Source organism: Schistocerca cancellata, chromosome 8 (genome assembly GCF_023864275.1).
Source record: "Schistocerca cancellata isolate TAMUIC-IGC-003103 chromosome 8, iqSchCanc2.1, whole genome shotgun sequence".
NCBI classification, from domain to species: Eukaryota; Metazoa; Arthropoda; class Insecta; order Orthoptera; family Acrididae; genus Schistocerca; species Schistocerca cancellata.
The window spans coordinates 461,135,357-461,163,078 of record NC_064633.1 but is presented as its reverse complement, the minus strand read 5'-3'; positions in this window follow the sequence as shown (position 1 = coordinate 461,163,078).

The window sequence follows — 27,722 nt, the reverse complement described above, 5'->3', positions numbered from 1 at the left end:
CAGTGTGAGGCGGTGGAGGGGTGAAGTGGACTGCGGTAGTCGTCATGGGGTTGTGGACCACTGCGGCTGCGGTGGGGACGGAGCCTCTCCATCGTTTCTAGGTCCCTAGTTAACATACAATACATAAAATACAAGACAAAACATCCTGACCCATTAAACTTTGTACAAGACTGAAAAATCATACCCAAATGCTTGCTTTTAGAATTCTGCGATTTTCTAAAATTTTTAAGGTGCGTAACATAGTACAGAGTTTTAGTAGCTTATGTCAATAACATGTTAAAGATATTAGCACACACATAGACACATTAACTGAATGACTCAATAATAACATGCAAACTAACATGTAGTTTTGCTGATTAATGTAAATTAATAATCCAAACACAGGAGCCGACTCCACGGGGCCTGGGGGGGGGGGGGGGGCAAGCCCCCTCAAAAATTCGTTTGGGAGGGGGGAGGGTGGAGCCCCCCCCCAAAATTTAAGAAAATTATTAGTTATATTATGCTTTGTAAAATCACAAAATAATGTTGGAATTTTTTATTTTCCTTGTTTGACGATAGTTAACCTTTAAAATACATTCAGTAATGAGTTAAAACAAATAGTTATTATGGTAGTAAGCAGGCTAACAGAAAACGAGTGGTGTGAATCATGATAGTGTTACGGTGCTGCGGGCACGCTTAGAATTTGTCCCGGTGTGCGACTTCGTGTAAAGTCTGGCGCTGCCAGGCCAGCGCTGCAGCCGGTTCGACATCAAAAGTACTGGAGCAGAAGCGCCTGGAACCTTCCGCCTCGCGTCGCCTTGACGCTTCGAGATATTACGACGCCGCGGCTATATAAAGCCTACCCGGCTGTCGCAGTCATTCAGTGTTTCATTCAGTGCATGCTGCAGACGTGTTTAGTGTTCCGACTTTAGTGTCTAGTGGGCTATTTTTATGACTATATTTTATTCGTTTACTTTAGTCTCTTAGTGTATTGTGAATTAAGTTTGCAATGGATAAATTTGTTGCCAAACAGGCGCACTTGGAAGTTGATGATACTGAAAGTCAACCTCCAACAGTTATTGCGTCGTCGATTGCTTCGTCGTCTTCAGGCGAGAACCGTTCACAGCCAAAACCTCGACAATCCCGTAAGGAAAGATCATTTCAGAAGTCTTGGTTGATCAAATATACATGGCTAGAATATGAAGCATCTACCGAAAAAGTTTTTGCAAAACCTGCAAAGAGACAATTGCTAAAAACTATTACAATTTTCTTCAAAAAAGAAGATGCATTTACTTCCGTAGGGTTTTCTAACTGGAAAAAGGCTTTGGAAAAATTCTGTCTTCATGAAAATACGTTTAGGCATAAACAAGGTGTTCCGAAACTTAATTCTATCACTAACCGAAGTGTGGCCTCCTAATTGAATGAACAGTTAGATAGTGATATGAAGAAAGGCCGTTAAGCTCTTGAGACAATTTTTACTGCTGTGCGATTTCTGTGCCGACAAGCAGTAGCAATTAGAGGGCACGAAGATGTCAACTCAATTTTTTTTCAATTGTCAGAACTCCGAAAGTTTATAGATTGGTTAGGGCGTCCGGGGTATAAGTGGACGTCCCACGATACTCAAAACGAGATCATTGATCTACTAGGAAAGTCTGTTGAGAAAGATACTGACTTCAATCAAGTAGACTGAACATTTTTCTATCATGGTTGATGAAACAAGTGATTCTTCAGTTCTCGGGCAAGTGTTATTTTGTATTCATACTGTCGATGATTCCTCAATCACCAACGAAGACTTAATTGGCTTATACGAGACCCCAACACTTAATCACAAACTCTGCTTAGTATTTTAAAGGACGTTTTTGCTCATCTTGATTTGTCAATGGATAAATTAAGAGGACAGATCTCTGATGGTGCCTCGAATATGAGAGGTAAGTTCAAAGGACTAAAAAAGTTAGTTTTGGATATACAACCAAAAGCACGTTATGTGCACTGCACTGCTCACGGTTTAGACTTGGCAGTTGTAGACAGTCTCCGCCATCTCGTGTATGAGGGACATTATGGCTTTAGCCAAGGACTTAATAAACACCGTAAGGGAATTCAACAAAAGGATGGGACTTTTCAGAAGCATACACTGTGAGAGCGCCAACGTCCAAACTGGTCTACGACCCCTTTGCCCGACTCGATGGACTATGCGAGCTTCTAGTATCTTGAGAATAATGAAAAACTTTGAAGAACAATTTCTACAGAGGAAAAAACAGATGCAGGTTACAAATATGCAGGCTACCTTGAATCAATGTTACAATTCAAGGCTTGTTTCTTTTTACGTCTTTATTGCCATGCAATTAACCCATTAGAGGACGTCAATGAAAAAATTGCATGTCTTCATCTAAGCGTTGCTCATCTGGAAAAAATATATATGAGGGCTTGATTTGTATATTGAATGGGAGGCGTGATAGTTTTGAAACTTTTGGGAATTGTGTTTACAAGAAAAACCGTCACAAGTTGATGATCCTTCGCTTCCTCGGAATCGAAGCATACCAAAGAAGTATGAAAACAATGACTACAGCTCACCACACACTTTCAAAACCCCAAAGGAATACTACAAAGCTATTTACATTGAAATTTGTGAAACGGTGCAATCTTGCGTCAATGAGCGGTTTGCTTAAACTGGACTCACACAGGTCATTGCAGTCGAAAAAGAGTGCTTGCTTTTAGTAAACAGAGGTGAAACAAAATTGAAAAAATCAACTGAGTTTTTCAAAAAAGACCTAGAAATTGAAAGACTGCGCTTACACTTGAATATGTTAGCCGATATCGCTAATAAAAAACAACTGGTCTTAAAAAACATGCGTAATGTAAGAAAGTACGTTACATAAGAGCCTGCAGTTGGAGAAATGTTATGTGAATTAGTGAAGTGCATTAAGGTTCTCCAAGTAGTTCCAGTCACGACAGCAACAACAGAACGGTCATTCAGCGCCCTTAGACGTCTGAAGTCATATCTCTGATCAATTATGGGACAGAAGCGATTGAACAACTTGGCTGTTCTTCATGCCCACCAAGATGTGTTGGGTGAATTGGATATCCGACCAGTTATCAACGACTTCATATTCAGTCATCCATTCACACGGTCGACATTTGCACATTTCTAAAAATACTCTAGCCCTAATAATGGCATTTAGAGCAATATTAAAAATCTTTATAAAATAGAGAATTAAATACATACGTAATGTTAAATTTTCAGTTTCGAAATATTAGTACTACTTTAGTACTGCATTACTAAATTACTACAGGTCTTTCAAAGTGAGCATCGGCCACAACACCAGCAGATCGTATAAAATAAAAAATGGCCTTCCTCAAGGGTCTGTGTTGGCTCCAACCCTTTTTAATTTGCATATTAGCCACTTGCCAAATACAGTCAGCAGGGAATTTTGGTACGCCGATGATTTGGCACTAGTTGTACAAACTAAAACACTTGGGGAAGGAGCGAACGTACTCACAGAAGATCTGGAGTCCTTGAATTCCTATTATAAAAAATGGTGACGCTGCCCTAATCCAACTGACTGAGGTGTGTTCTTTCCACTTGAACAACAAAATGACCCACCAGGAACTGAATGTGAACTTCTGTGAACAAAGAGTCAAACACAACTTCAACCCCAAATACCTTGGCATAACACTAGACCGCTCCCTGACTTACAAAAAACATCTAGAAAACGTAAGCCAAAAGCTAAAGAGTCGCAACAACATCCTGAGGAAATTGGCTGGCTCGACTCGGGGAGCTCAAGCATCTATCTTAAGTACTGCCGCAATAGCCCTGGTATACCCTGTTGCCGAATATTGGTCTGCTATCTGGCATTCGAGCAGTCATACTAAGAAAATCGACGTCCAGTTGAACGAGTGTATGAGGATAATAATGGGTACTATTAAATCCACCCCAGTCCCTTGGCTGCATACTTTAAGCAATATCCCATCTCCACAATTGAGAAGGTAAGAAGCAGCAGCAAGAGAGTGGTCAAAAATTCATGACTCAGATTACCCACAGAATCAACCTATCCATGATGTTTTGAACGAAATACCATCGACCCGCTTGAAGTCACGGAAACCTATATGGGTTAACACACAAGAACATCAACCTGACATCAATGAGCAATGGCGGCACTTTTGAAATGATTTTGGAATTAATAAACAAGGTATCCAAGATCCTACTCTGGAATTCCCGGGCTTTGACCTGAAGAGATGTACCTGGACTAAATTAAACCGTATCAGAACGGGCCATACAAGGTGCAATGTATATAAGTACAAGTGGGGTCTATGCGACTCACCAGCCTGTGACTGTGGAGCACCAGAACAGAACGTCCGCCATATTATTGAGGAATGCTCCTTAAGAAGATACGCCGGACCTGCCCCTGAGGTTATATATATGAAACCCTCTGCTTTGGATTGGCTGTGCAATCTAGATATTGGGCTTTAAATATATGAATGCGTTTCTAGTCAGGCTTGCCAAGCTTTTAACATGCAGTTTCTTTGTCTTGAGTGTTTGTAATTTATTCTTTTGTGGTATTACTTGTTTTGTTTTTACACATGTACTATTTACACATTGTTTTCTTTTATACTTTTCGTTTACATATTGTTGTACTTATATGAAATATTGTCGCTGTATTGCCATACGCAAAATAAAATAAAATAATAAAACAGCACTGTATTAGTTATTTTCAAATACTTAAATATTTTTAGGGTGAAAGATCCAGTTAAAACCTGCTATTTACATACTTTTTGACTGAAAGTATTAGGCATACTGTATTAACTTTATTAACTGTATTAAAGCATTAACTCTGGGATATTGATTTTATTTAATGAACACTGAGCTCTATTCAAAGTAAGCTTAAATTAGTTATTTCACTTATTAATCAAAGTGCTATTACTGTGCCACAGGAATATTTTATGTTTTATTCTTTTAATGATAGTTTAGGATTTATTTAAATATAATTTCAGTCTTTTCAGAGCTATATATTCATTGCTCTGTAATAGTCTATAAGCATGTAAATTAAATTAGCTTTTTACGAAAATACCGCGCATGTTTATGTTTTGCATCTTTTTTCAAACTCACTACTTCTCATCTCAAATTTAGAAAATTTCCCGGGGCAGGACCCCACGTAGGCCCCCCCCCCCAATATTTTTCATAAGTCGGCGCCCCTGAATCCAAACAATTTTTATGAATACAGCAGACATCACAAAAGAAAGAAGGAACATTCACGAGCTAATGGAACAAACAAGAGAAAATAAAAGTTCAGTTACTCGTCAACTGCCCAATTTATATAATGTACCTAACAAATAGCAAATTTACACTTAAAAGTGTAATTACTTCTTCTTGACACTTTCTTTTATTCCACAGATGTTTAAGTAGTAAAACTGATATCACAAGTGATGTTAACGAGTATGTCAGTGTACTTTCTATTGCCTAAAAGATATAATACGGAGTATAGGAAGCCAGGAACATGAGTACGGGACGTGAGTCGTGCTTCGGTAGCTCAGATGGTAGAGCACTTGCCCGCAAAAGGCAAAGGTCCCGAGTTCGAGTCTCGGTCGGGCACACAGTTTTAATCTGCCAGGAAGTTTCATATCAGCGCACACTCCGCTGCAGAGTGAAAATCTCATTCTAGCAACAGGGATTGATTGTATTTTACATTACTTTTTTTAATTGAAACAGATATTTTCAATGTGCTACAATTCCATCTCTCTGTTTAACAGAATTGAATTGACTTTACTCAAAGCTTTATAAAGGAACTTTATAATATTTTTCTTATCAATAAATGTATAGATAATAATTGGACTCTCATACCAAAGATTAATTTGGAAAGTATTTAACACTGACGGACAAACGAAGATTTACGCTCTTCGTTTATTGTTTTTTTAGTAACAGTTAACTTTCGTTGCTCTCGTGTTTTGGTTTTAAGACGTGCTGTGTAATATTCAAGTGAAATTGTGATATATATACTGAAAGCAATTTATGAACAATATGATTTTCTCATTTACGATACCGTGGATCCCAGCTCCTGTAATTCTGGAAGATTATTATTGTTTTAATTTTGTATGGAGAATTCAAATGGAAGCGACGATCGTCACGACGGTTCACCTCAACACTAGAGGTACGTGAATGTGTTCATCTCTTTCCATTCGTGGCCGCCAAGGACAATTTCAATATTTAGTTCATATTTGCCGCGACATTCACAACCCGCAATTTTTCTTTTCATTTAATTACGAAGTCCGATCATCTTCTTTCTCAGATGAATAAGTGCATTTTAACCACAATTCTTTTTAGGCAGGCTATTGGGAATGATAGTACTTAGAACGTACGTGCATCTGTCCCGATCGTACGTTCGTATACAACTGTGTGTGTACCGACCTAACTACACTTATGACCTACTTCCCTTACAGTATTAAGTCTCATTTTGAACCACTCACTCGCGAATGTACGTTCAAAAATGGCTCTGAGCACTATGGGACTCAACTGCTGAGGTCATTAGTCCCCTAGAACTTAGAACTAGTTAAACCTAACTAACCTAAGGACATCACACACATCCATGCCCGAGGCAGGATTCGAACCTGCGACCGTAGCGGTCTTGCGGTTCCAGACTGCAGCGCCTTTAACCGCACGGCCACTTCGGCCGGCGCGAATGTACGTGCCCTCTTATTTTGTGTAGGCAGTGGATATATTTCTTAATAATGTTACCTTTAATATTCAGTGGCTTAATTTCCACAATTGACCTTTGCCTGTGTCGCAACGGCGCTCCATGCGAAATATTTATTACGCAACAATCCTACTAACTCTCGTTTCAAAATTACGACACCGGCTAAGTTTCTAACAATTTAAACAGGGCGTGTACAGTGGCGACCGATTGCCATGACCTTTGTTTCAGAAAAAAAAGTAGTACAAATTATAAGCTGAAATATTTAAGTAATTTTTTCCATCCATTATTGTGACTATAACCAATTGTTTCTGTTACTTGTTACGCCAATTGCGTACCAGACAAGAACATTATTACCGAAATCAGTCTATAAAATTTACAAATGTTTATCCTAAAAAATTTGGAAAAGAAGGAAATTTTGGAACATTAAACGTTAAACCCATTACCAAGAAAAACCAACCGGAAAAGGAAAATACGTAAGGTAAGGGCAACAGCACTACTACGCTTGTGGTTGATCGCAAATGTGGGGTAGAATTACATTACGTAGCACGCATTTTTTTAAATTTCTTTTTCAGATAGTTTTGTAGATTTTTGTAAGTATATTATACGTGAATTTGGCCTATTTTAATGTCACCCGTGAGTCAATCAGGGACAGGGAAAAGTTTAGACAAATAGTGAACGAAATTAAGTGTTTTCCAGAAGAAACGAAACTAAAGAATAATAACAGGAAATGGTCGGAAGAGCGGAGGAGGAACCACTCGAAAATGATGAGGAAATATTGGGAAGAGAGAAAAAAAGATCAAAAAGCCGGGCAAGTGAATTGTTGAACGTGGTCCAAAGATGGCCGAAATCGAAAGAAGAAGATTATACGTGAATGTATCACAAGATGATTTTCACTGATTGTGGGCGTTAAAGTCGCTTATCTGTCTCCTGTTTCACCAGAGACATATTTTACTTTGTTGAATTTCACGAATGGAGCGCAACGTCATCTATTTGCTTACGTGTCGTACGAGCCGCAATAGTAGTGGAAGTAGTCGAAGTTCGGCTGCACGCTGATTTACGGCTATATGCAGCTATGGTGAAATTAAGATCACAAACCAAAACGATGGATAATTCATCGAATGAGAAATCAGTTGCTCAACCTGTGCCTAACACAAAAGTAGAAAACATTGCAGATACTGGTAATGCAGTCACAGCGACTAGTGGTACTCAGTCGCTAGCGACAGACGATATGTCAACTTCGGAAACTGTTCCAGAATCCGCAAATGTACAAGGTCCGGTAGAGCCAGACATTATGCAGATGTATAGAGTAGTGCAGACAGATATGATGTCACAATTTGTAACTCAGGTAACACCCAAATGAATTCACAGATAGGAAATGTCACAATACAGATAGGGGATGTAACAGCCCAAATGAATACACAGACAGGAAATGTCACAGCACAGATAAGCAATGTCACTACACAGGAAGACAATGTCACAGCACAGATAGGGGATGTAAGAACTCAGGTAACCAATGTCACTACATAGGGAGACAATGTCACAACAGATAGGGACTGTAGCCACACAAATGAACAAGCTAGACAGTGATGTAAAACACCTTACTGATATTCACAGTAACCTGACAACACAACTGACACAACTAAAAAGAGAGGTAGCGGATCAGGTAATAGAAGTGGTACGTTAAGATTTAAATTCCATGAACCAGGATATTGATAATTTGAAAACCACAGTTAAGGATGGGCCGGATCAGATACTGAAAATTTCAGTGCCATGAGTGTACAGCAAACCAAACTCAATAAAAAAATGCAGGAAGCTGTAAATCAAGTTGAGAACATTACAAAACAGTGGTTAGAAGTCTTTCGCGAAGAAAAAGACACGTACATAAACCGTACTCTGGAAACAGAGTTAAAAAGGCAGTAAGTAACAGAATGGAACAAGTATACAAAACATATCTGTAGTTAAACTGAGAACTGACATAGGTCAGATACAGAAAACTTTGACACAGGACTTACCAGGCTGGCAGAATCAAATAGTCGAGCAACTTAACAGGAAACTTAGTACAATGAAAGAACGACACCAAGACCCAGAAGAAGAGCTTGACAACATACCCACAGGTAAGAGCAATATTGCAACTAGTGACTACCCTACCCCGATTGTACATGTGTGTTCACCAAATTATGAGATGTACGGTAACTAACGACACCGTGATGAAAGAAACAAACAGCAGATAGCTGAACCCACTTTGTCATGAGTTTTGTGAGAAGAGAGTCTTATAAAACACCGACAGTTTCAAATGTTTATCCCTGGAAAGAAGCCTGTGCGTCAGGTAACTTTTATAAAGTCATTCAAAAATGTATTGCCTAAAACGTGGTCGGAACAGCAAAATATACGATACATTACAGGTTACATTCAAGGCAATGGAGCGTTATGGACGATGGAAATGTCAGAAACTTGTCAGACATTAGAACAGTTTGAAAACGCGTTTCTTTCAAAGTACTGGTCACATGGCGTTCAAGGGAGATTAATAAAAGCCCTATTCAACCCTGAACAATATAATCCAAAATTTGGATCATTTTGAAAGTATTTTGAGAAATATTTAAATAAGACGAGGTTCTGGGACGAGCCAGTGCACACACTGACGTCCTAAGCATTCTGAATGCTAAACTACCTCTTAATATTCGGGAAAAGTTAGTACAAGTACCCGAAAGCAATTTGGAGTATTTTCTATCTGTCTTGGATTCTATTAACTTAATCAATGAAGATGCAAGACAGAGCAACAGTAACCAAATAATTTGCGTAGCAGTGGTGGCAACCATGTTTCGCAGCGCCACCCACAGGACGGCATTAACAATGGAGTGTGCACGGCTGAGTCACGACTGGCTTTTGTCGATCCCACTTCAGCAGCGCATATACCAGACCCGAGTTTGGGAGGCAATTTTGGTAATAACTATAACCAAACTTATAACCCAGGGTATAAAAGTAAAAGTAAAAATGGTGACAGAAACAACTCTGGCTACTCTGGTAACCGGAAACGAAACTGGAATAGAATCTATAACGGGAAGGGAATCAGTGGGGTAACGCTTACTGTAATTTTCAGCCTCAATTTAGTAACAACAACACGACTCACCCTCGAAATGTGCAGTGTCAGTACCCGATTAGCAATCAACCCTATCAGTCCCAAGCGCAAAGTAACATTACGCCTATAAACTCAGGGCAGAATCACGATCGGAATGAGCAACAGAGGAACAACACATCGGGAGTGAATATTATAGAAGTGAGAAAGGAAACACCTACAAACATCTGAGTGTGTACCGACGTAACTACGCTTATGACTCACTTCCCTTGCAGTATTAAGTCTTATTTTGAACCACTCACTCGCGAATGTACGTGACCTCTTATTTTGTGTAGTCAGTTGGGTGTATTCCGTAATAACGTTACGTTTAATATTCACAATTTCCACAATTGACCTTCGCCTGTGTCGCAACAGCGCTTCACCCGAAATATTTATCACGCGACAATCATACAAAATCTCATTTCAAAATTACGACTCTGGATGACTAAGTTTCTAACAATTTAAACAAGGCGGTTACAACGTCCGGGCTAATAGGCCGTGGTCAGTACATGAAAGTTGCTCCTACGTTTCCTCTCCGACTGCGGGAGACATCTTGAGAGATAAAGTAGCGAAATGCAACCAGAAATCGAGGAAGAACCGAATATACGGGCCGTGTAGAGGGCACCATAGTCCAGCACACGACGCTGGCTACGAGATTATCTCTGGTAATGCCAACATTCTCGACTGAAAGTAATCGATCGTCATATGATGTTGCAATATTGACAGCTAAATTTTATCTAATTTAACATCTTCCTCTTTTCTGTTAAAATTATTACAGTGTTTATAAATCTCAATAGCCCTCTATGAATATGCAAATGATTATTCGATGTTTTCAATATGACACTTGTCTCGGTGAATTTTATTTCATGGGTATCCTCTTGGTAAAGGTGTTCTGCTGTGACCGATTTATCTATATGTCCCAGGCGGAAATTCCTGTTATATTCAACCAGATGGGTGTTAACACTTCTTTTTGTGTCACCTATATAATCCAGTCAACAACTACAAGGAATTTCATACACACCCAGTGTAGCTAAACCATGTTGTATATCTTTCGCTGATCTTGAACATTCTTTTATCTCCCTGGTGGGTCTGAAGGCAGTTTCCACACCATATTTGCTCAACACTTTCCCAATGCCATCTGTAATCGTAATAATGAACAGAAGGAAAACGTTCCCCTTGGGCGGCTGTCTTCCTTGTTGATCCTGATTCTCTCCCTAGGGTGAAGTGCTCGATCTGTCTCTTTGTTAGAATTACAATTCTTCTTGAGTGTTGACCATGGATGTTCAAGTTCATCTTTTAAATGAGTCGGTTTACAAATTAAGCGTCCCATGTCTACAAAGTTTTTAATCACATCTCTTTTTCGTCTGGGGTGATGGTTAGAATCTTTATGCAGCTAACGGACAGTATGTCCCATCCCCTCGTTTGATTACAGCCACATCCAAGAAATTCAGTTGGCCATTATTCTCCGTCTCCATAGTAAATTGCATTTTCGAATTGATACTGTTGAGATGCATCAGGAAGGCATCCAATTCCTCTGCTCTTTGTGTCCATACTACGAAAGTACCATCGACATATCGCTACCACCTGGATGGTCTTTTACTGGTAGGCTGCAACGCCTATTATTCCAAGTTCTCTTTAAACAAATTGGCCACAGCCATACTGAGAAGACTGCCCATAGCCATCCTGTTGATCTGTTCATAAAAATCATTATTTTATTGAAAATAGGTCATGGTGAGGCAGTGTCTGACCTACACTACAATAACTGCTGGAAAAATATCCGCTACACATGAGATAGCTTTGTGCACTTGCACTCCCATGCACTGCAGTAAAAGGAAATAAAGACAGGTCATCGTTCACTTTTTCCCAGCGAAAACAAATCAGTACATAGTGTAGCGACCGACGAGTTAAGTGTTACTGACGTTCTAAGTGCAAAATAAATTCTAGTTTCTGTGTGAGAATACTACGCCATGCCGAAAACAGCTAGTTTAAAGTCTACTCATATAAGGCAGTGGCTGCAAGATTTTCCGCATTATACACTCCTGGAAATGGAAAAAAGAACACATTGACACCGGTGTGTCAGACCCACCATACTTGCTCCGGACACTGAGAGAGGGCTGTACAAGCAATGATCACACGCACGGCACAGCGGACACACCAGGAACCGCGGTGTTGGCCGTCGAATGGCGCTAGCTGCGCAGCATTTGTGCACCGCCGCCGCCAGTGTCAGCCAGTTTGCCGTGGCATACGGAGCTCCATCGCAGTCTTTAACACTGGTAGCATGCCGCGACAGCGTGGACGTGAACCGTATGTGCAGTTGACGGACTTTGAGCGAGGGCGTATAGTGGGCATGCGGGAGGCCGGGTGGACGTACCGCCGAATTGCTCAACACGTGGGGCGTGAGGTCTCCACAGTACATCGATGTTGTCGCCAGTGGTCGGCGGAAGGTGCACGTGCCCGTCGACCTGGGACCGGACCGCAGCGACGCACGGATGCACGCCAAGACCGTAGGATCCTACGCAGTGCCGTAGGGGACCGCACCGCCACTTCCCAGCAAATTAGGGACACTGTTGCTCCTGGGGTATCGGCGAGGACCATTCGCAACCGTCTCCATGAAGCTGGGCTACGGTCCCTAACACCGTTAGGCCGTCTTCCGCTCACGCCCCAACATCGTGCAGCCCGCCTCCAGTGGTGTCGCGACAGGCGTGAATGGAGGGACGAATGGAGTCGTGTCGTCTGCAGCGACGAGAGTCGCTTCTGCCTTGGTGCCAATGATGGTCGTATGCGTATTTGGCGCCGTGCAGGTGAGCGCCACAATCAGGACTGCATACGACCGAGGCACACAGGGCCAACACCCGGCATCATGGTGTGGGGAGCGATCTCCTACACTTGCCGTACACCACTGGTGATCGTCGAGGGGACACTGAATAGTGCACGGTACATCCAAACCGTCATCGAACCCATCGTTCTACCATTCCTAGGCCGGCAAGGGAACTTGCTGTTCCAACAGGACAATGCACGTCCGCATGTATCCCGTGCCACCCAACGTGCTCTAGAAGGTGTAAGTCAACTACCCTGGCCAGCAAGATCTCCGGATCTGTCCCCCATTGAGCATGTTTGGGCCTGGATGAAGCGTCGTCTCACGCGGTCTGCACGTACAGCACGAACGCTGGTCCAACTGAGGCGCCAGGTGGAGCCGTTCCACAGGACTACATCCAGCATCTCTACGATCGTCTCCATGGGAGAATAGCAGCCTGCATTGCTGCGAAAGGTGGATATACACTGTACTAGTGCCGACATTGTGCATGCTCTGTTGCCTGTGTCTATGTGCCTGTGGTTCTGTCAATGTGATCATGTGATGTATCTGACCCCAGGAATGTGTCAATAAAGTTTCCCCTTCCTGGGACAATGAATTCACGGTGTTCTTATTTCAATTTCCAGGAGTGTACAACAGATGGGAAAATTATTTTCTGCCTAGCATGGAACAAGGAGGTTAGTTGATTTTTTCTTAGACTTCTTATTTTCCTGTCACTTTGGATTCTTTTTTATCGCTAACCTTTAGTAATACGAAATACTCTTTATATGTGATTCTAAACTGCATTTCCCTTTTCTCTCGTATTAGGTTTCGAGTGTTAAGAAATCTCACTTAACTCAGCATGAACATTGAATCGCACATAAAGCTAATTTTGAACGAAAGTAAAAATTGAAGCAAACTCTTTTAACCAATAAATCTGGTGAATCCTACGAAAAAAACAAGTTCTGCAGTGATTTGTGTCATGCACTTGTGGCAGCAAACATCCCCTTTCGGAAACTAGATAACCCTATTTTCAGAGGTTTTCTTGAGAAGTACTGCCATCAGTATATTCCTGCAGAGTCAGAATTATGTGGATTCAGCTTACAATGCTGCACATTGCACAGAATCCGAGATGTTGGAGAATCTTGTACATGGATTTCTGTGGATGAAACTACTGACGGTCTTGGCCGTTACATTGCAAACCTGATGATTGGCAAGCTAGATCCAGATGCTCCATAGCAGCGTTTCAACTATTAAAAGTATTCTACCCATTGATGCTGCACGTAACTTGTGTAGTGCATGGGATCAACCGCATAGCAGACCAAGTAAGGCTACAATTTCCTAAAGTAAATAAAGTAATATCTATGGTGAAGAAATTTTTGTTTAGGCACCATCAAGAATACAGGCATTCAAAGAACAGCTTCCAGATGTCCCATTGCCGCCAGAGCCTGTTGTCACCCGCTGGGGCAAGTGGCTGATAGCAGCAGAATACTATAGTACGCATCTCTCAGCTGTCCAGAAGGTGGTTGAAAATATACCGGAGGATGCTGCATCCGTAACTGCAGCAATGGAGTTACTCAAAGATTCTTCTTTAAAACGGGACTTATCTTACATTAGGGCCCACTACACATTTATGGCAAGAATATTTTCACAGTTAGAAGGCTCAGGGAGACCTATCTACGACAATATTTCTTTGCTTGAAGAAGTCAAAATGAAAATTAATGAAGTGCCAGGTGAAGTAGGGGAAAAAGTACGGGCAAAAATGCAAACGGTTTTGCAGAAGAACACTGGCCTGAAGGAGTTGTGTGCAGCTGCCAACATACTTAGTGGAAAATCCAGCACTCCTGACTGCAGAATTCCTGTCCAACTTGAAGTACGCCCCAGTCACATCTGTTGATGTAGAACGTTCTTTTTCAGCGTATAAATGGATTCTGACATACAAGCGCCACAGTTTTTCACTAGAAAACCCAGAAAAGATTTTGGCTATTTATTGTGAAGCCAACTATGGTCAGAATATGCGAAACTACGAATGTATTAATTAAACTATTGCCACATCTTTTTTACGGAACTCAAAAATATTTGGAGTTATGTCCAACATTAATGTTGTAGATTGCTGTGCTCTGTAACTGTGTAAATATTCATTCTCCTTGTTTTAATGACTAATATTATGTTCATGCTGTCAACACTGTGTATTTTAATTTATTTTTATTTTCTCTGCATCATTTTTATTAGAGCCTATTTTAGGTTTTATATAGCCTAAATGAACTACTGAAGGAGCCAATTTTAGGTGCCTAAAACACACTTTTTTACGACCTAAAAATCCGTGGTCTACTTATAATACAGTTCAAATTGCAATAAATGATAATTATTGCAAGCAGTTAGACAATTGTCATTTTGGGAAAAATTGTACTTCTCGTCTTCACAAAGCTGTGTCAGCTGTTCTCGCCTCCCGATGTCATGCAGAGTAAATCTGGGGAGCAGTGGACACAGCGTTGTCAAGGCGTGTATTAATATTTCTCTCATGACGATTGATCGAAATTGGTTTCAATATATACTCTCCCTTTCATAGATTTGAACATATTATATGACGTTCCGTAGGCAAATGAGCCAGACTGTTGTTCGCTGCAACGCAATTTGGCAACGTGGACTTTGTTTGCCCGCTCTCCGCCCGCATGCGCAGTTCTCATCCCTCCACACTTCCTTACGGCTCCGACTCTATGCGCAGAAGAGCCGTCTTGCGTGGCACGGGCTTTAGTCACCTAATTCCCATAAATTAGGGGGAACGGTTGATAGCTCTGACATCATGTCCAATCACACCCCAGATAAGTCGGATCGGGATCAGATCTGGTGAGTTGGGAGACCAGCACACCAATTGGAACTCGGCACTGTGTTCCTCAGACCACTCCATCACGACCCTGGCCTTATGATATGGCGCATTATATGTCGAAAAATGTCACTGCTGTTGCGAAATGTGACCATCATGAAGGGGAGCAAGTGATCTGCAACCAGCGTACGACACTCCCTGACCATCATGGCACCTTGGACAAGCTCCACTGGACCAATGGATGCCCATGTGAATGTTCCCCAGAGCATAATGGAGCTGCCGTCAGCTTGTCTCTATCTCCCAGTACAGGTGCAAGGAGTTGTTCCCCTGGATGACGTTGGATTTGTACCCTTCCATGATGAAGAAGGTATTGGGATTCATCAGACCGTGCAATGCTCTGCCACTGTGCCAACGTCCACTACCAATGGTAACACACTCAATTCAGTCATACTGCCGATGTCGTGGTGTTAGCATTGGCATTTGCAGGATCGTTGGCTGGAGAGGCCCATCGTTAGTAGTGTTCAGTGCTCTGTGTATTCAGACACACTTGTACTCTGCCCAGCATTGAAGTCTGATGTTAGTTCTGCCACAGTTCAGCACCTGTCCTCTTTTACCAGTCTGCCCAGCCTATGATGTCAAACATAAGGGGTGGCCACCTGGCCCCACGATGTCTGGACGTGGTTTCAACTTAGTTTTGTCACATGTTGGAGACACTGACCACAGCACTCCTTGAACGCCCAACAAATTGTGTAGTTTCCGGAGTGCTCATGTTGAATCTCCGAGCCATCACAGTCTGTTCTCGTGTGCCTTCCCCATTCTACACATGGACAACACGCTCACTTATACTACCTGCACCGTGCATGTGTCCGATAAGCAGTCATTCCTCACCAGTTGATGCTGCTGTCACATGGATGGATTTATATCGGTAGTAGGTCAGTGGTCGTAATGTTGTGGCCGATCAGTGTATTTCAGAAATGTGAGAAATGGAAATAAACTTTAAAAACAAATATTCAGCTTTGGTGCCACCCACAACACTTTGTTTGCCAAAACTTCACATCTAATAATGTTAATAGATTTCTTGCATACTTTAAAGTTTAATGAAATGTGTTTTTGGAGCTACTTTTATAGGTGGTTTGGGTACAGTGCAACCACAGCCAGCATTTGATGAAACGGATATGGGAACCTCCCGGAATAACCTCGAATAGGCTGGTGCAATCGACTCATAACAGCCTAAGATTGAAATTTCACACTTTTGTTTCCTTCGCCCTAGTGGAAAGAATGGGATTTTCACTCCTTTAGAATGAAGTATTTGGGTCTATAGATGAACAGATGAACACACCTCACTATTGCTAGACCGTGTTCTTCAGACTCTTCTGTAAAACAGAATACGGTCTCAGCAAACTTTGACAGCTCTTCTTCAACCACAGATAAACACTAAATTATTGCTACGATAAAGTTGTGCAGAAGCATGAGGGTAAGTCCTCGTGATTATTGGGGGAAGATGCTGGACAGCTATACTGCAGGCATGTATGTTTTGTGCTGGGTATAGGTTCTGGAATTTATATGCCAGCATGTTGGAATGGTCCCTTTCTGCATCTCCATAAGGACTGTGTGAGGAAGAGACTTCTTTTTGGCAGTGTTCTGTAAATCTTTACATCCACCTTGATTGCAGGGCAGCACTGAAACCACAGCTTTATCAAGGAAAAGGCATAATTTTCTGTGAACAACCCAACAACCAAACAAATCCAGTTTTTATAATGTCCCTAAAGTCACATAATTTTCCATTGCCCTTGGAAATGCTAAATCTATGGTTCTGTGCAATCACAGACAATGATGAGAATTATGTAACAAATAAAAAATCTCCACCCGAGATTTCAGAAGTGAGCAAACATACATACCTCCATCCTCACCTTCGTCCGACTCCCCATTAACCCTATTACGGACACCTACTGCGCTGTGAATGAATGGAAGATAGACTACTAATGGAGTGATAAACTGTTCATGGTGAGGGGGAAGGGGGGGGGGGTTAGTGGAGAGGAGTACTTGAGGGGGGGGGGGGATTGGTGACAGATGTCAGACAGCTCAGGTACACAACAACAATTCGTATTTTGTTATCGTGTGGGAAATAATAGGTGTCCTGGAATTTAGAGACCAGCTCCTTGCAGTAGGATGTTGGACCTGCCTTCTTTTGAAATTTGATAGGAAAACAAAAGAGAAAAGTTGAGGAACTCTGTTTTGGTAATGTCCTGCAAAATTTCACAGCCGCTTTCATTCTAGGAAACAACCGAACCAAAGGAAATGAAGTAATTTATAGTGACCAACACGAAAAAGGAAATACACGTAAATTATGCAGTGACTGGGAAGATCACAGTATCTCCTGTCAAGTTCGGCAACATAATGCCAGAACTGACTAAAATTTTAGTGGAATCGTAGTTAGTTCAAAAATGGTTCAAATGGCTCTGAGCACTATTGGGACTTAACTTCTGTGGTCATCAGTCCCCTAGATCTTAGAACTACTTAAACCTAACTAACCTAAGGACATCACATACATCCATGCCCGAGGCAGGATTCGAACCTGCGACCGTAGCAGTCCCGCGGTTCCGGACTGCGCGCCTAGAACCACAATCGTAGTTAGTACTCTCTAGAAATGCATGAGTATTTCAAAACGAATGAAAGGTCATCTGTTCAGAATTCCAAGAGGTTGCAAGTAACCCCTTTTATTTACCCTTGCGGATGCCTATGTCCAGCAGAGAAAAAATAATCCAGCTCATGATAAGCTACTACTTAGCTAAAAGTGAGGATGGTGTAAAACTTAAGGTGCTGGACGCATTAGTACAGAAGTAGATGAGTTTGCCTCAGAGTAAAATTTCAGGCAGCATGGTTGGATGTGGAAACTTGCAAATGCAGTACCCCCATCAATGGCATAAAACTCAAATTTGACAATGATTTGGAACGGTTAATATGGATGATGCAGATCATGTTAAACACTAACAGTTCTGCTGGTCAAGAGCAAATGCTTTGAACAGCAGTAACTTCATTGGCTCTGCAGGCACTGGAAAATGTGAACACCGAAACATCGTCAAGCGAAGTGAAGCTGAGTGTTTTCTGGGATTGCCATGGCGTGGTGCTAACAGATTATGCTCATGATTGGCAAATTGTTATTGCAGCATGCTAACAAAATTTGTTAACAAGGTTATGAAGGCTGACAAGTCGAAGCGTTGCATGAGGTTGTCAAGGGAGTGTTTTTAGTCCCCAGCACTGCCATAGCTCGTTCTACATAGGCCACGGTCACAGTCATCACACATACTGCTTTTTTGGGCAATCAAACGTTGCCTCACCCCTGTCCTGACGTGGCACCCAGTGGCTCTTTCCTCAAATGAAGAAACCATTGTGAGGTAGGCAATTTTTGAGGTGGAATATTTCGCGACCAGGCAAAATCCAGACATCTACAACCAAAGTATACACAAAGTCATCCATCATTGGGAAAAATGTGTCACACTGAAAATGAATATGTGGAGAAGAGCGAACACCATCATCCAATTTCATGGTTGTGACTTGATTTGGTCGAAAGTTAAAACAACTATTCCTCTTACACATTTATTTTTGAGCACTGTTTACAACAAGCAAACTGTGTTGAACAGTGTCTTCAAGAAAAGGTTGGGAGAAAGTTAGCTCTTAGAGTCAGAGATCTAGAGGATGGGGATTAGCAAAGTTCCACTGAAATTTTGAATTGTCCGCCCCGAAAGCTGAATGGTCAGCTTGACGGATTACCGTCCTACGGGCCCGAGTTCGATTCCCTGCTGGGGCGGGGATTTTCTCCACTCAGGGTCTGGGTGTTGTGTTGTCTTCATCATAATTTAATCCCCATCTGGCGCGGAGATTGCCCAATGTGACGTCGAACGTAATAAGACCTTCTCCAAGGCGGCCGGACCTGCCTCGTAAGGGGCCTCCCGGCCAATCACGCCCAACGTTCATTTACAAATATTGAATTGGTTTTCTGCTCACTCTGTCCTAATATTAGTGGATCAGGAAATAATTGGGTTTTTCAAAGAATCTCTACATCAGTGAGAGTACAAAGGTACATGGCATCTAAAGATTTCAAAATAATGAGGGTGGTGTCGAGTATTATATTGTATAAAACACATCTACAATGTACAGCTATGGGATGGGAGAGTGTTTTCAGACTAGAAAACCGGCCAATTTGTTGGTGTACACCTGTTAGGGAAGCCGGTGTAGGGATTAGTCAACTCACGCCAACGATGGGTTCATTAGAGACTTAGTACAATCAAGAATTGGGAGGAAAATTGGCCCCTTATCTGGGCATTGACGTTTAAAGGCTTACAGAAAGTACGCTAATTTAACTCTGAACGTACTCCTCCTGAATGTGACTGTGTTGCTTGAAACCACTATGATGCCTACTTCGTTATTTGGGTCTGTTGCCATTCCCACGTGAACACTGGATGCTCAGTCAAGTTAAGATACGTGAGCAATACTTGCAGCACATGCGTCCCTACCATTACCACCTCCCTGTGCATAAGGTACACTTGGTGATCATGACAGAGTGAATTAAACTCATGATCGCTAATTGGTGAAGTTGCAGATTTCATCACACTATACACAGATGTTGTTGTCTTTTTGTGTTTTGCAAGTTCTGTATGGAGGACAAAATTTGTGTCATCAGACCAGACAAATTCTGTTGTTTTGTGAATATGGCCCATATGCACCAATGTGTTTACTTTACACTCCAGGAAGCCTATTGAGTGAACTGCATAGATACAATAGTGAAACCAGAGAAGGCTATCTGAACTGAAGATGAATTAATAACGTGGAAAGAGGTCTTTGACTGAATTGTACTATACTTTGAATCAGGGCTATGAGAAGCAATGTGAAGATATCTACTGATGTTTATCTGCAAATTAACAAGGATGTAACATTAACCCATTGTTGCAAGATGACAATCCTAGTGTAAATCAAACTGCAACTTGGCTGTTCAGTCTACAGAAAATTCAAGAAGACTCAGACATCTGGATTGGCCGATAAAGTCCTAGGAATTTAACTCATTATTGTTCAGAACTTTTTACATTTTATATTACATGCAATTTCTGTACGTAATTATTTCAGTAGCTGAATGGTGTATGTAACCTTTAAAAAAGTTATAAGCATGGCAGGTGGTTACACGTTACTATCGCTCAAGGCAGAGAGCGAATGTGGAGACTGGCCATCTGGTCTCACCTGTCTTTCTGTGAGTGGACAGGTGGCAGTTCCTTCATCAGGAACTGAGCAGACACAATGGGGCATAGGTTTACTAGTTATTAGGCGCTCCAATTGATTGAATTGTTATGGAGCCCCTTAGAAAATAGCACTCCAGCCCAGAAAAGAAGCCAATGTGTGCTTTGTATGTCTGCTGTCGGAACTAATCCGAGATGTGGAGAAGGCCTTGCCTGCAGCTATCAGGCAGGCAGGGTCCAGTCATCAGCAAGCTGTGCCTGCATCAGCACCAAAGACCCCTGTCGCCTGGATTCTAAGGCTGTCCTCAGTTCGTACAGGTGGCTGGCAGAAGCGGTGAAGGCTGCTGGCCTTATAAGCAAGGTACAAGCATCTACATCTATACTTTGCAAACCACCTTGAGGTGCATGACAGAGGGTACGTTGAAAGGTGGCTACACTGAGTCACAGCGTCAGAGATTGCGCCAAAGAGTATTATTCAGCCACCTCCACAGGCAGTAGATGTCGAGAAGCGGTGGTAGAGTGTGCTTGTTGAGATGTAGTAGTGGAGAGTGCTTGTCGTGAAGTCGTCGTGGAGGGTGCTTATTGAGAAGTAGCAGTGGGCAGTTCTTGTTGAGATGTAGTAGTGGAGAGTGCTTGTTGAGATGTGGCAGTAGCGTGTCGTTGTTGAGAAGTTCCCATGGAGAGTGCTTGTTCAGATGTTGTGATATTGTTTTGATGGACTAGACATCAGATATTGTTGGATTGAGGATGCTGTAATGATCAGAGTGTGCTTTTCGTCAGTATATATGAAGGTAAAAAATTCCTTTTTTTATTATTTCAATGTCTTAAACAATAATGCCTCTTGGTCACAGGTTCTGTGAACAAAGCATCTGGCTCGTGTTCTTGTATTAGACTGTATTTGTGGTTTCTATGTGCAATTATAGTATTTCTGGTTTTTTTAATTACTTCAGTATAAATGGTGTTTAAAATATCTGGTCTTATTGAGGAAGAACCGTGCCAGATGTGTACGTTGAATCACACTTCCACACACAGAACAGCTACACTTGTGTTTTGTTGTTTCGTAGGTTTTATAGTTGCTGGGGACTTAATTAATTAATTGTGTTAACCGAAGTTTTCTTTCATTCTTTGTTGTTGTTCTATGCAGTCAGATTGCGTACTAATACCGGACAGGGCCAACCGGTTACGAGACTGCGTAACCGGACAGACAGCGACAAAAATTAAAATTATTTGCAATCAATAATAATTAAGCCCCCATGCAACGTCCCATTGTATCAATTATCAAGCTTTCTTACTGTTCCATTCACGTATGGTGCACGGGAAGAATAATTGTCAGAATGCCTCTATGTGGGCAGTAATTATTCTCATCTTATCCTCATGATCCCCATGTGAGTGATACATATGTTATTGTAGTATTTTCCTAGAGTAATAATTTGAAGCTGGTTCTTGAAACTTTGTTAATAGACTTTCTTGGCATAGTTTACATCTCTCTTCAAGAATCTTCCAGTTCAGTTCCTTCAGTATCTCTGTGACCTTCTCCCATGGATCAAACAAGCCTGTGAAAATTGATGCTGTCCTTCTCTTACACGTTCAATATCCCCTTTTAATCCTATTTGGTATGGGTTCCACACATTTGAGCAATATTCCAGAATCGGTCACGTGAGTGATTTGTAAGCGATCTCCTTTCTAGGTTGGGTGCACTTTCCCAGTATTCTACCAATAAACTGAAGTCTACCACCTGCTTTACACATGACTGACCCTAAGTGATCATACATTTCATATCCCTACAAAATGTTGCACCCAGCTATTTGTGTGAGTTGGCCGATTCCAACAATAACTCATTGATGTTACAGCCATAGGATAATACTTTTTTGTTTTGTGAAGTGCTAAATTTTACATTTATGAACTTTTAAAGCAAGCTGCCAATCTCTGCACCACTTTGAAATCTTATCAAGATCTGAACCCTAAATCATTACAGGCAAATGCCAGGATGGTACCTTTGAGAGCGCACTGCCGACTTCCTTCTCCATCCTACCGTAATACGATGGGACCGATGACCTGGCTGTTTGGTCCCCTCCTCCCAAATCAACCAACCAACCAAGATCTGACTAAATACTTACGCAGCTTCTTTCAGATAGTACTTCATTATAGACAACTGCATCATCTGCGAAAAGCCCGATTTTACCATTAACATCGTCTGCAAGGTCTTTTATAAGCAACATGAACAGCAAGGGTCCCAACACACACTGTCCTTGAGCACACTGCAGTTGCTTCTACTCTCCATCCAAGATAACATGCTGCGTACTTCCTTCCAGAAAGTCCTCAATCCAGTCACAAATTTCACTTGATACCCCATATGAATGTAGTTTTGACAGTAAGCATAGGTGTGGTATTGAGTCAAATTCTTTTCAGAAATCAAGAAATACAGCATGTACGTGACTGCCTTGCTCCAAAGCTTTCAGTATATCGCATGAGAAAAGTGTGGGTTGCGTTTCACGAGACCAATGTTTTCAAAATCCATGCTGCCTGGCATTGAGGAGGTCATTCTGTTCATTATACCTCATTATGTTTGAGCTCAGAATGTGTTCTAAGATTCTACAACGAATCGATGTAGATGTAAATGTCATGGATATTGGATGGCAATTTTGTGGATTACTTCTACTACACTTCTTGTAGATGAGTAGCCAAGAACTAGGCACGGTTTTTTGTTCGAGGGATCAACGATAGATCAGAGTTAAGAGAGGGGCTAACTCAGCCGGAAGTTCAGTATAGATTCCATCGGGGTCTGGAGCTTTCTTCAGTTTTGACGATTTCAGCTGTTTCTCAAAACCACTGACACTAACACTCATTTCATTCATCTTTTCAGTGGTTTGAGGATTAAATAGGGGCAATTCTCCTCGTTTTTCTTTGTAAAGGAACATTTGAAAATGGAGTTAAGCATTTCAGCTTTTGCTTTGCTACTCTCAATTTCAGTTCCAACCACATTCGCTAAGGACTGGACTCTAAGTTTGGTGCCACTAATAGCCTTTACATACAAGTAGAATTTCTTTGGATTTTGTGAAACGTCATTTGACAATATTCTGCGATGGTAGTCATTGAAGGCATCACACATTGCTCTCTTGACAGCCAAATACGATTCATTCACCATCTCTCTATCTACAGCCCCGTGTTTTGTTTTGCACATGTATGCCGTAATCTCTGTTTCATTAAAAGTTTCTTTACAGTGACTGTATACCATGGAAGTTCCCTCCCATTATGAACTGTTCTAATGGGTACATATCCATCCAGTGCATGGTCAACTAGTCTTTTAAACTTGAGCCAGAATTCCCCTACAAGCTCCTACAGTGTCCTAAAAGTTTCAAGTTCCTCACTGAGATAAGACATTACTTCTTTTTTTATCTTGTTTACTGAACATGTATATCTTTCTGTTTGTTTTAGTTGTCACTTGTACTTTGGTAATCATTGTTGCCACAACCGCGTCTGCTGTTCGTGACGGTACAAGCCGAGATGGAATCTGTAACGACCAGACGGATGGAAACGGTGTAGAGGCAGCACGGCTATGCCAAAACAAGTACCCTGAAGACACCAACCACTTCACCCACCATTTAAAACCCTTGAATCTTCCTGGAAGATTAAAACTGTTTGTCGGCCGAGACTCGCACTCGGTTCTTTGCCTTTCGGTGGCAAGTGCTCTTTTTTTTTTTGCATTTTGTTCGTTATTGTTCATTGTATTTGGTCGTAGCGGACGTCACATGACATCCGTTGAAGTTCGTTGTTGATCCCTTCACTCAATTTTCTATTACAGAGACCAGGCAGCTCTCTGACCGAACACGCTCAGCTACCGTGGAGGCACCACGCCGGCGCAGCTACCCAAGCACGACTCACAACGAGTCCTCACAGCTGTAGTTCCGCCAGTACCTCGTCTCATACCTTCCAAACTTCACAGATGCTCTCCTCCTTTCTTCCAGGAGTGCTAGTTCTGCAGGTTTCACAGGAGAACTTCTGTGAAGTTTGGAAGGTAGGAGACGAGGTACTGGCGGAATTAAATGTGTGAGAAAGGACTGTGAGTCGCGTTTGGGTAGCTCAGTCGGTGCAGCACTTTCATGAAAAAAAAAAAGGTTCAAATGGCTCTGAGCACTATGGGACTTAACATCTGACGTCATCAGTCCCCTAGAACTTAGAACTACTTAAACCTAACTAACCTAAGGACATCACACACAACCATACCCGAGGCAGGATTCGAACCTGCGACCGTAGTGGTCGCTCGGTTCCAGACTGTAGCGCCTAGAACTGCTCGGCCACCCAGGCCAGCGCAAAAAGCAAAAGTCCTGAGTTTGAATCTCGGTCCGGCATACAGTTTTAATCGGCCAGGAAGTTTCGTATCAGCACACATTCCACTGCCGAGTGAAAATTTTATTTCAAACCATTTTTGGGCGTTTGTATGGTCATGTGTCCTTTTAGACAGACGAACGTGCAGAGAGGCGGTGGACTGTGCGTGCACCAGATTTGGAGGACCAGTTTTGCAGAATTTGCTGCTTACCGACCTTTTCTATCTGCTTACCCGTACACATACATCATCTCGGCTTGTTCCTGACACGAATACCGGACCATTCTGTTGCTTACAGTACGCTGCGTCAATCACACAGCCTGCAACACACAAGGAGCGCACAGCATGTGGTCACAAGAACTCCCATTCATCAGTACCATCTACCATGGCAACGGTTCATTTCCAGACACATGTTCATGGGACCTTTTTTCCTCCATTTCCAGTCTGGGATTTCCCCCCCCCCCCCCCCCCCTTTGCAGTTTGTCGGTTTTATTAATATTCACCCTTTATAGTCCATAACTGGTGTAAATCTGGTATGACAGCTACGTCTGCAGACACTGAAATGTTAGTAATTAAGAATTTCAACTAATTCTCAAATTCAATTAAAAGGTTATCTCGTTTGAAAGATTTATTTTAAATTATTAATATAGAATACAATGCTTTGTTGAGAGATGTACATGCAGGAGGGTTACTGTTGGATTCTTCAGTTTATCGCAGTGAAAAGACGTGGAAAAATGTTTAGGGAGAAAATAAAAACTTATATTTTACTAACACATGACACATTTTACGTATAGGCTATGCACAAGATCTGATCGCCAATCAATAACCATAGGATACCATTTGACAGAGGTATAATGCACTCAGTACAATGTATCGCATGCACAGCTATACACAATGGAGAAAGTACTTGGTTCACATATCTGCAAAACTTCCCCTTGAACAACAATTTTCCAGATACTGAAAACTGCACATCACGTGTTATACAGTAATGCTTCACAAATTTCTGAAACTTGTCCTTACTGAGAGACTTGGTTAGGAGGTCTGATAAAATTTCTTCTGTGCTTAGATAATTGATGGTTGTATTTCCCTCCTTCAGGTGATATCTTATAAATCGATGCTTTACGTCAATATGTTTGGTTCTATGAGGAGGTTGTTTGTGTTGTTGCCCCGGATGATAATTACATGAAATATTTGTCAGGATTTGTAAGCGGTGGGTCCTTAAGGTACGGCAATACGCGAACACCGAGAAGTAAGTTTAAACAGTTTTATTAACAAATGGCTGATTATAAAACACGCACGCAGCGCGCACCCATCATCACTGTGTCTGAAATCCTAACACCGGCTAATTACGGTCGTATCGAAAGGCTCCACGGTGAGCTAAGAAAAGAGACATATTCGCACCTGCGGACAGCGGCCATTGGCTTACTCCCTGCGTCGCACCGCTGCCAGACGCACATGTCTGACCAAGCAAATTGACAGGTCGGCTGGCGAACGCGTGTCACGTACCGTATGACTGTGTGCCACCCGTTGACCCTTACATCACTCTCCGCAGAGAAAAAGAGCAACCATCAGAAGGCATTGCAACATGTATTTCAGTTGCAGACACAGTAATGTTCGGTACAGAGAAGCGTCCCTTCAGGATGACAGTTTCATACATGACAAATGCTGTTGACAAAGGACAAATTAATAAAAGCAATAAAAACACAATACTGCCAATCAAGTATGCATTAACATTACCGGATGAATCGAAGGACTTAATTCTATTTGCTGCTCCAATGAAGTTTAACTCATTATTGGAAGAAATTACGTTTTCATGGATATCCTTAATTAAATTATTGTCTTCAGGAAAACGTGATAAGAAATGCTTTTCATATGTTATTATTCATGAATCATTGTAATACACAGATAACATTCTCATTAATAGCAAATGTCCAGTTGCATGAAATGTAGTTGGAAATACACTAGGCATAGCAAACAGATCACAAGATAAGTCAAAATGTGTGGCATTCAAGATTAATCCACTATTATTCAATTAGAGTGTAAAGGGTAGCTCAGGTGTATCATAATTTTTACATGTAAATGTGACATCAAGGGTGGAGTTAAATGAGAAAATTATACCTTCAGAACATTGTTTAAGAAATGGATGATAAAGATACGTTAAAATTCTAGGGCAATCATCTTTTGGGGGATGACTCATAAACAACTCTTTCGCACAGCTGTACACTCTACTATCTAAGAATACTGCTGATTCAGGGGAAATTAACTTATGACTATATTTACACAAATGCAAATCATTTTCATTTAGGAACACAAAATATCTTCGATCCTTGCTGATTAGTAGATAATCATTCAGTACATGCTTTACATGAATACCTGCCTGTCTCCATTTCATAGAGTAAGTATAAATCTTATACATTTCAAAATTATGCTTTGATCTAGCTATGGGTATAGAAACAATAACAGTTAATTCATCTTCAATAATTAAAGAGTGTGTGGTGGTTAACTTACAGTAATCACATAAATTATAAGAGTTAGCAGGGTAAATCATACTATAGCTTTCGCTCAATTGGTAGTAGGATCTAAATTGCTTTACAATCTGTTCAATGACAACTGTGTGGTTAGTAATGGTTCTTTGCATATTCTTTAATACGATAATTTCATTAGAGAGGTTAGTTGAATCTGTACCGAACTGTTTTTCAAGAGCTAATATTTTGCCTTTAACTTCCAGAAGATCTCGACTAGTAAAAGTACCAAGGACACTCCTTCCAAAATCAAACC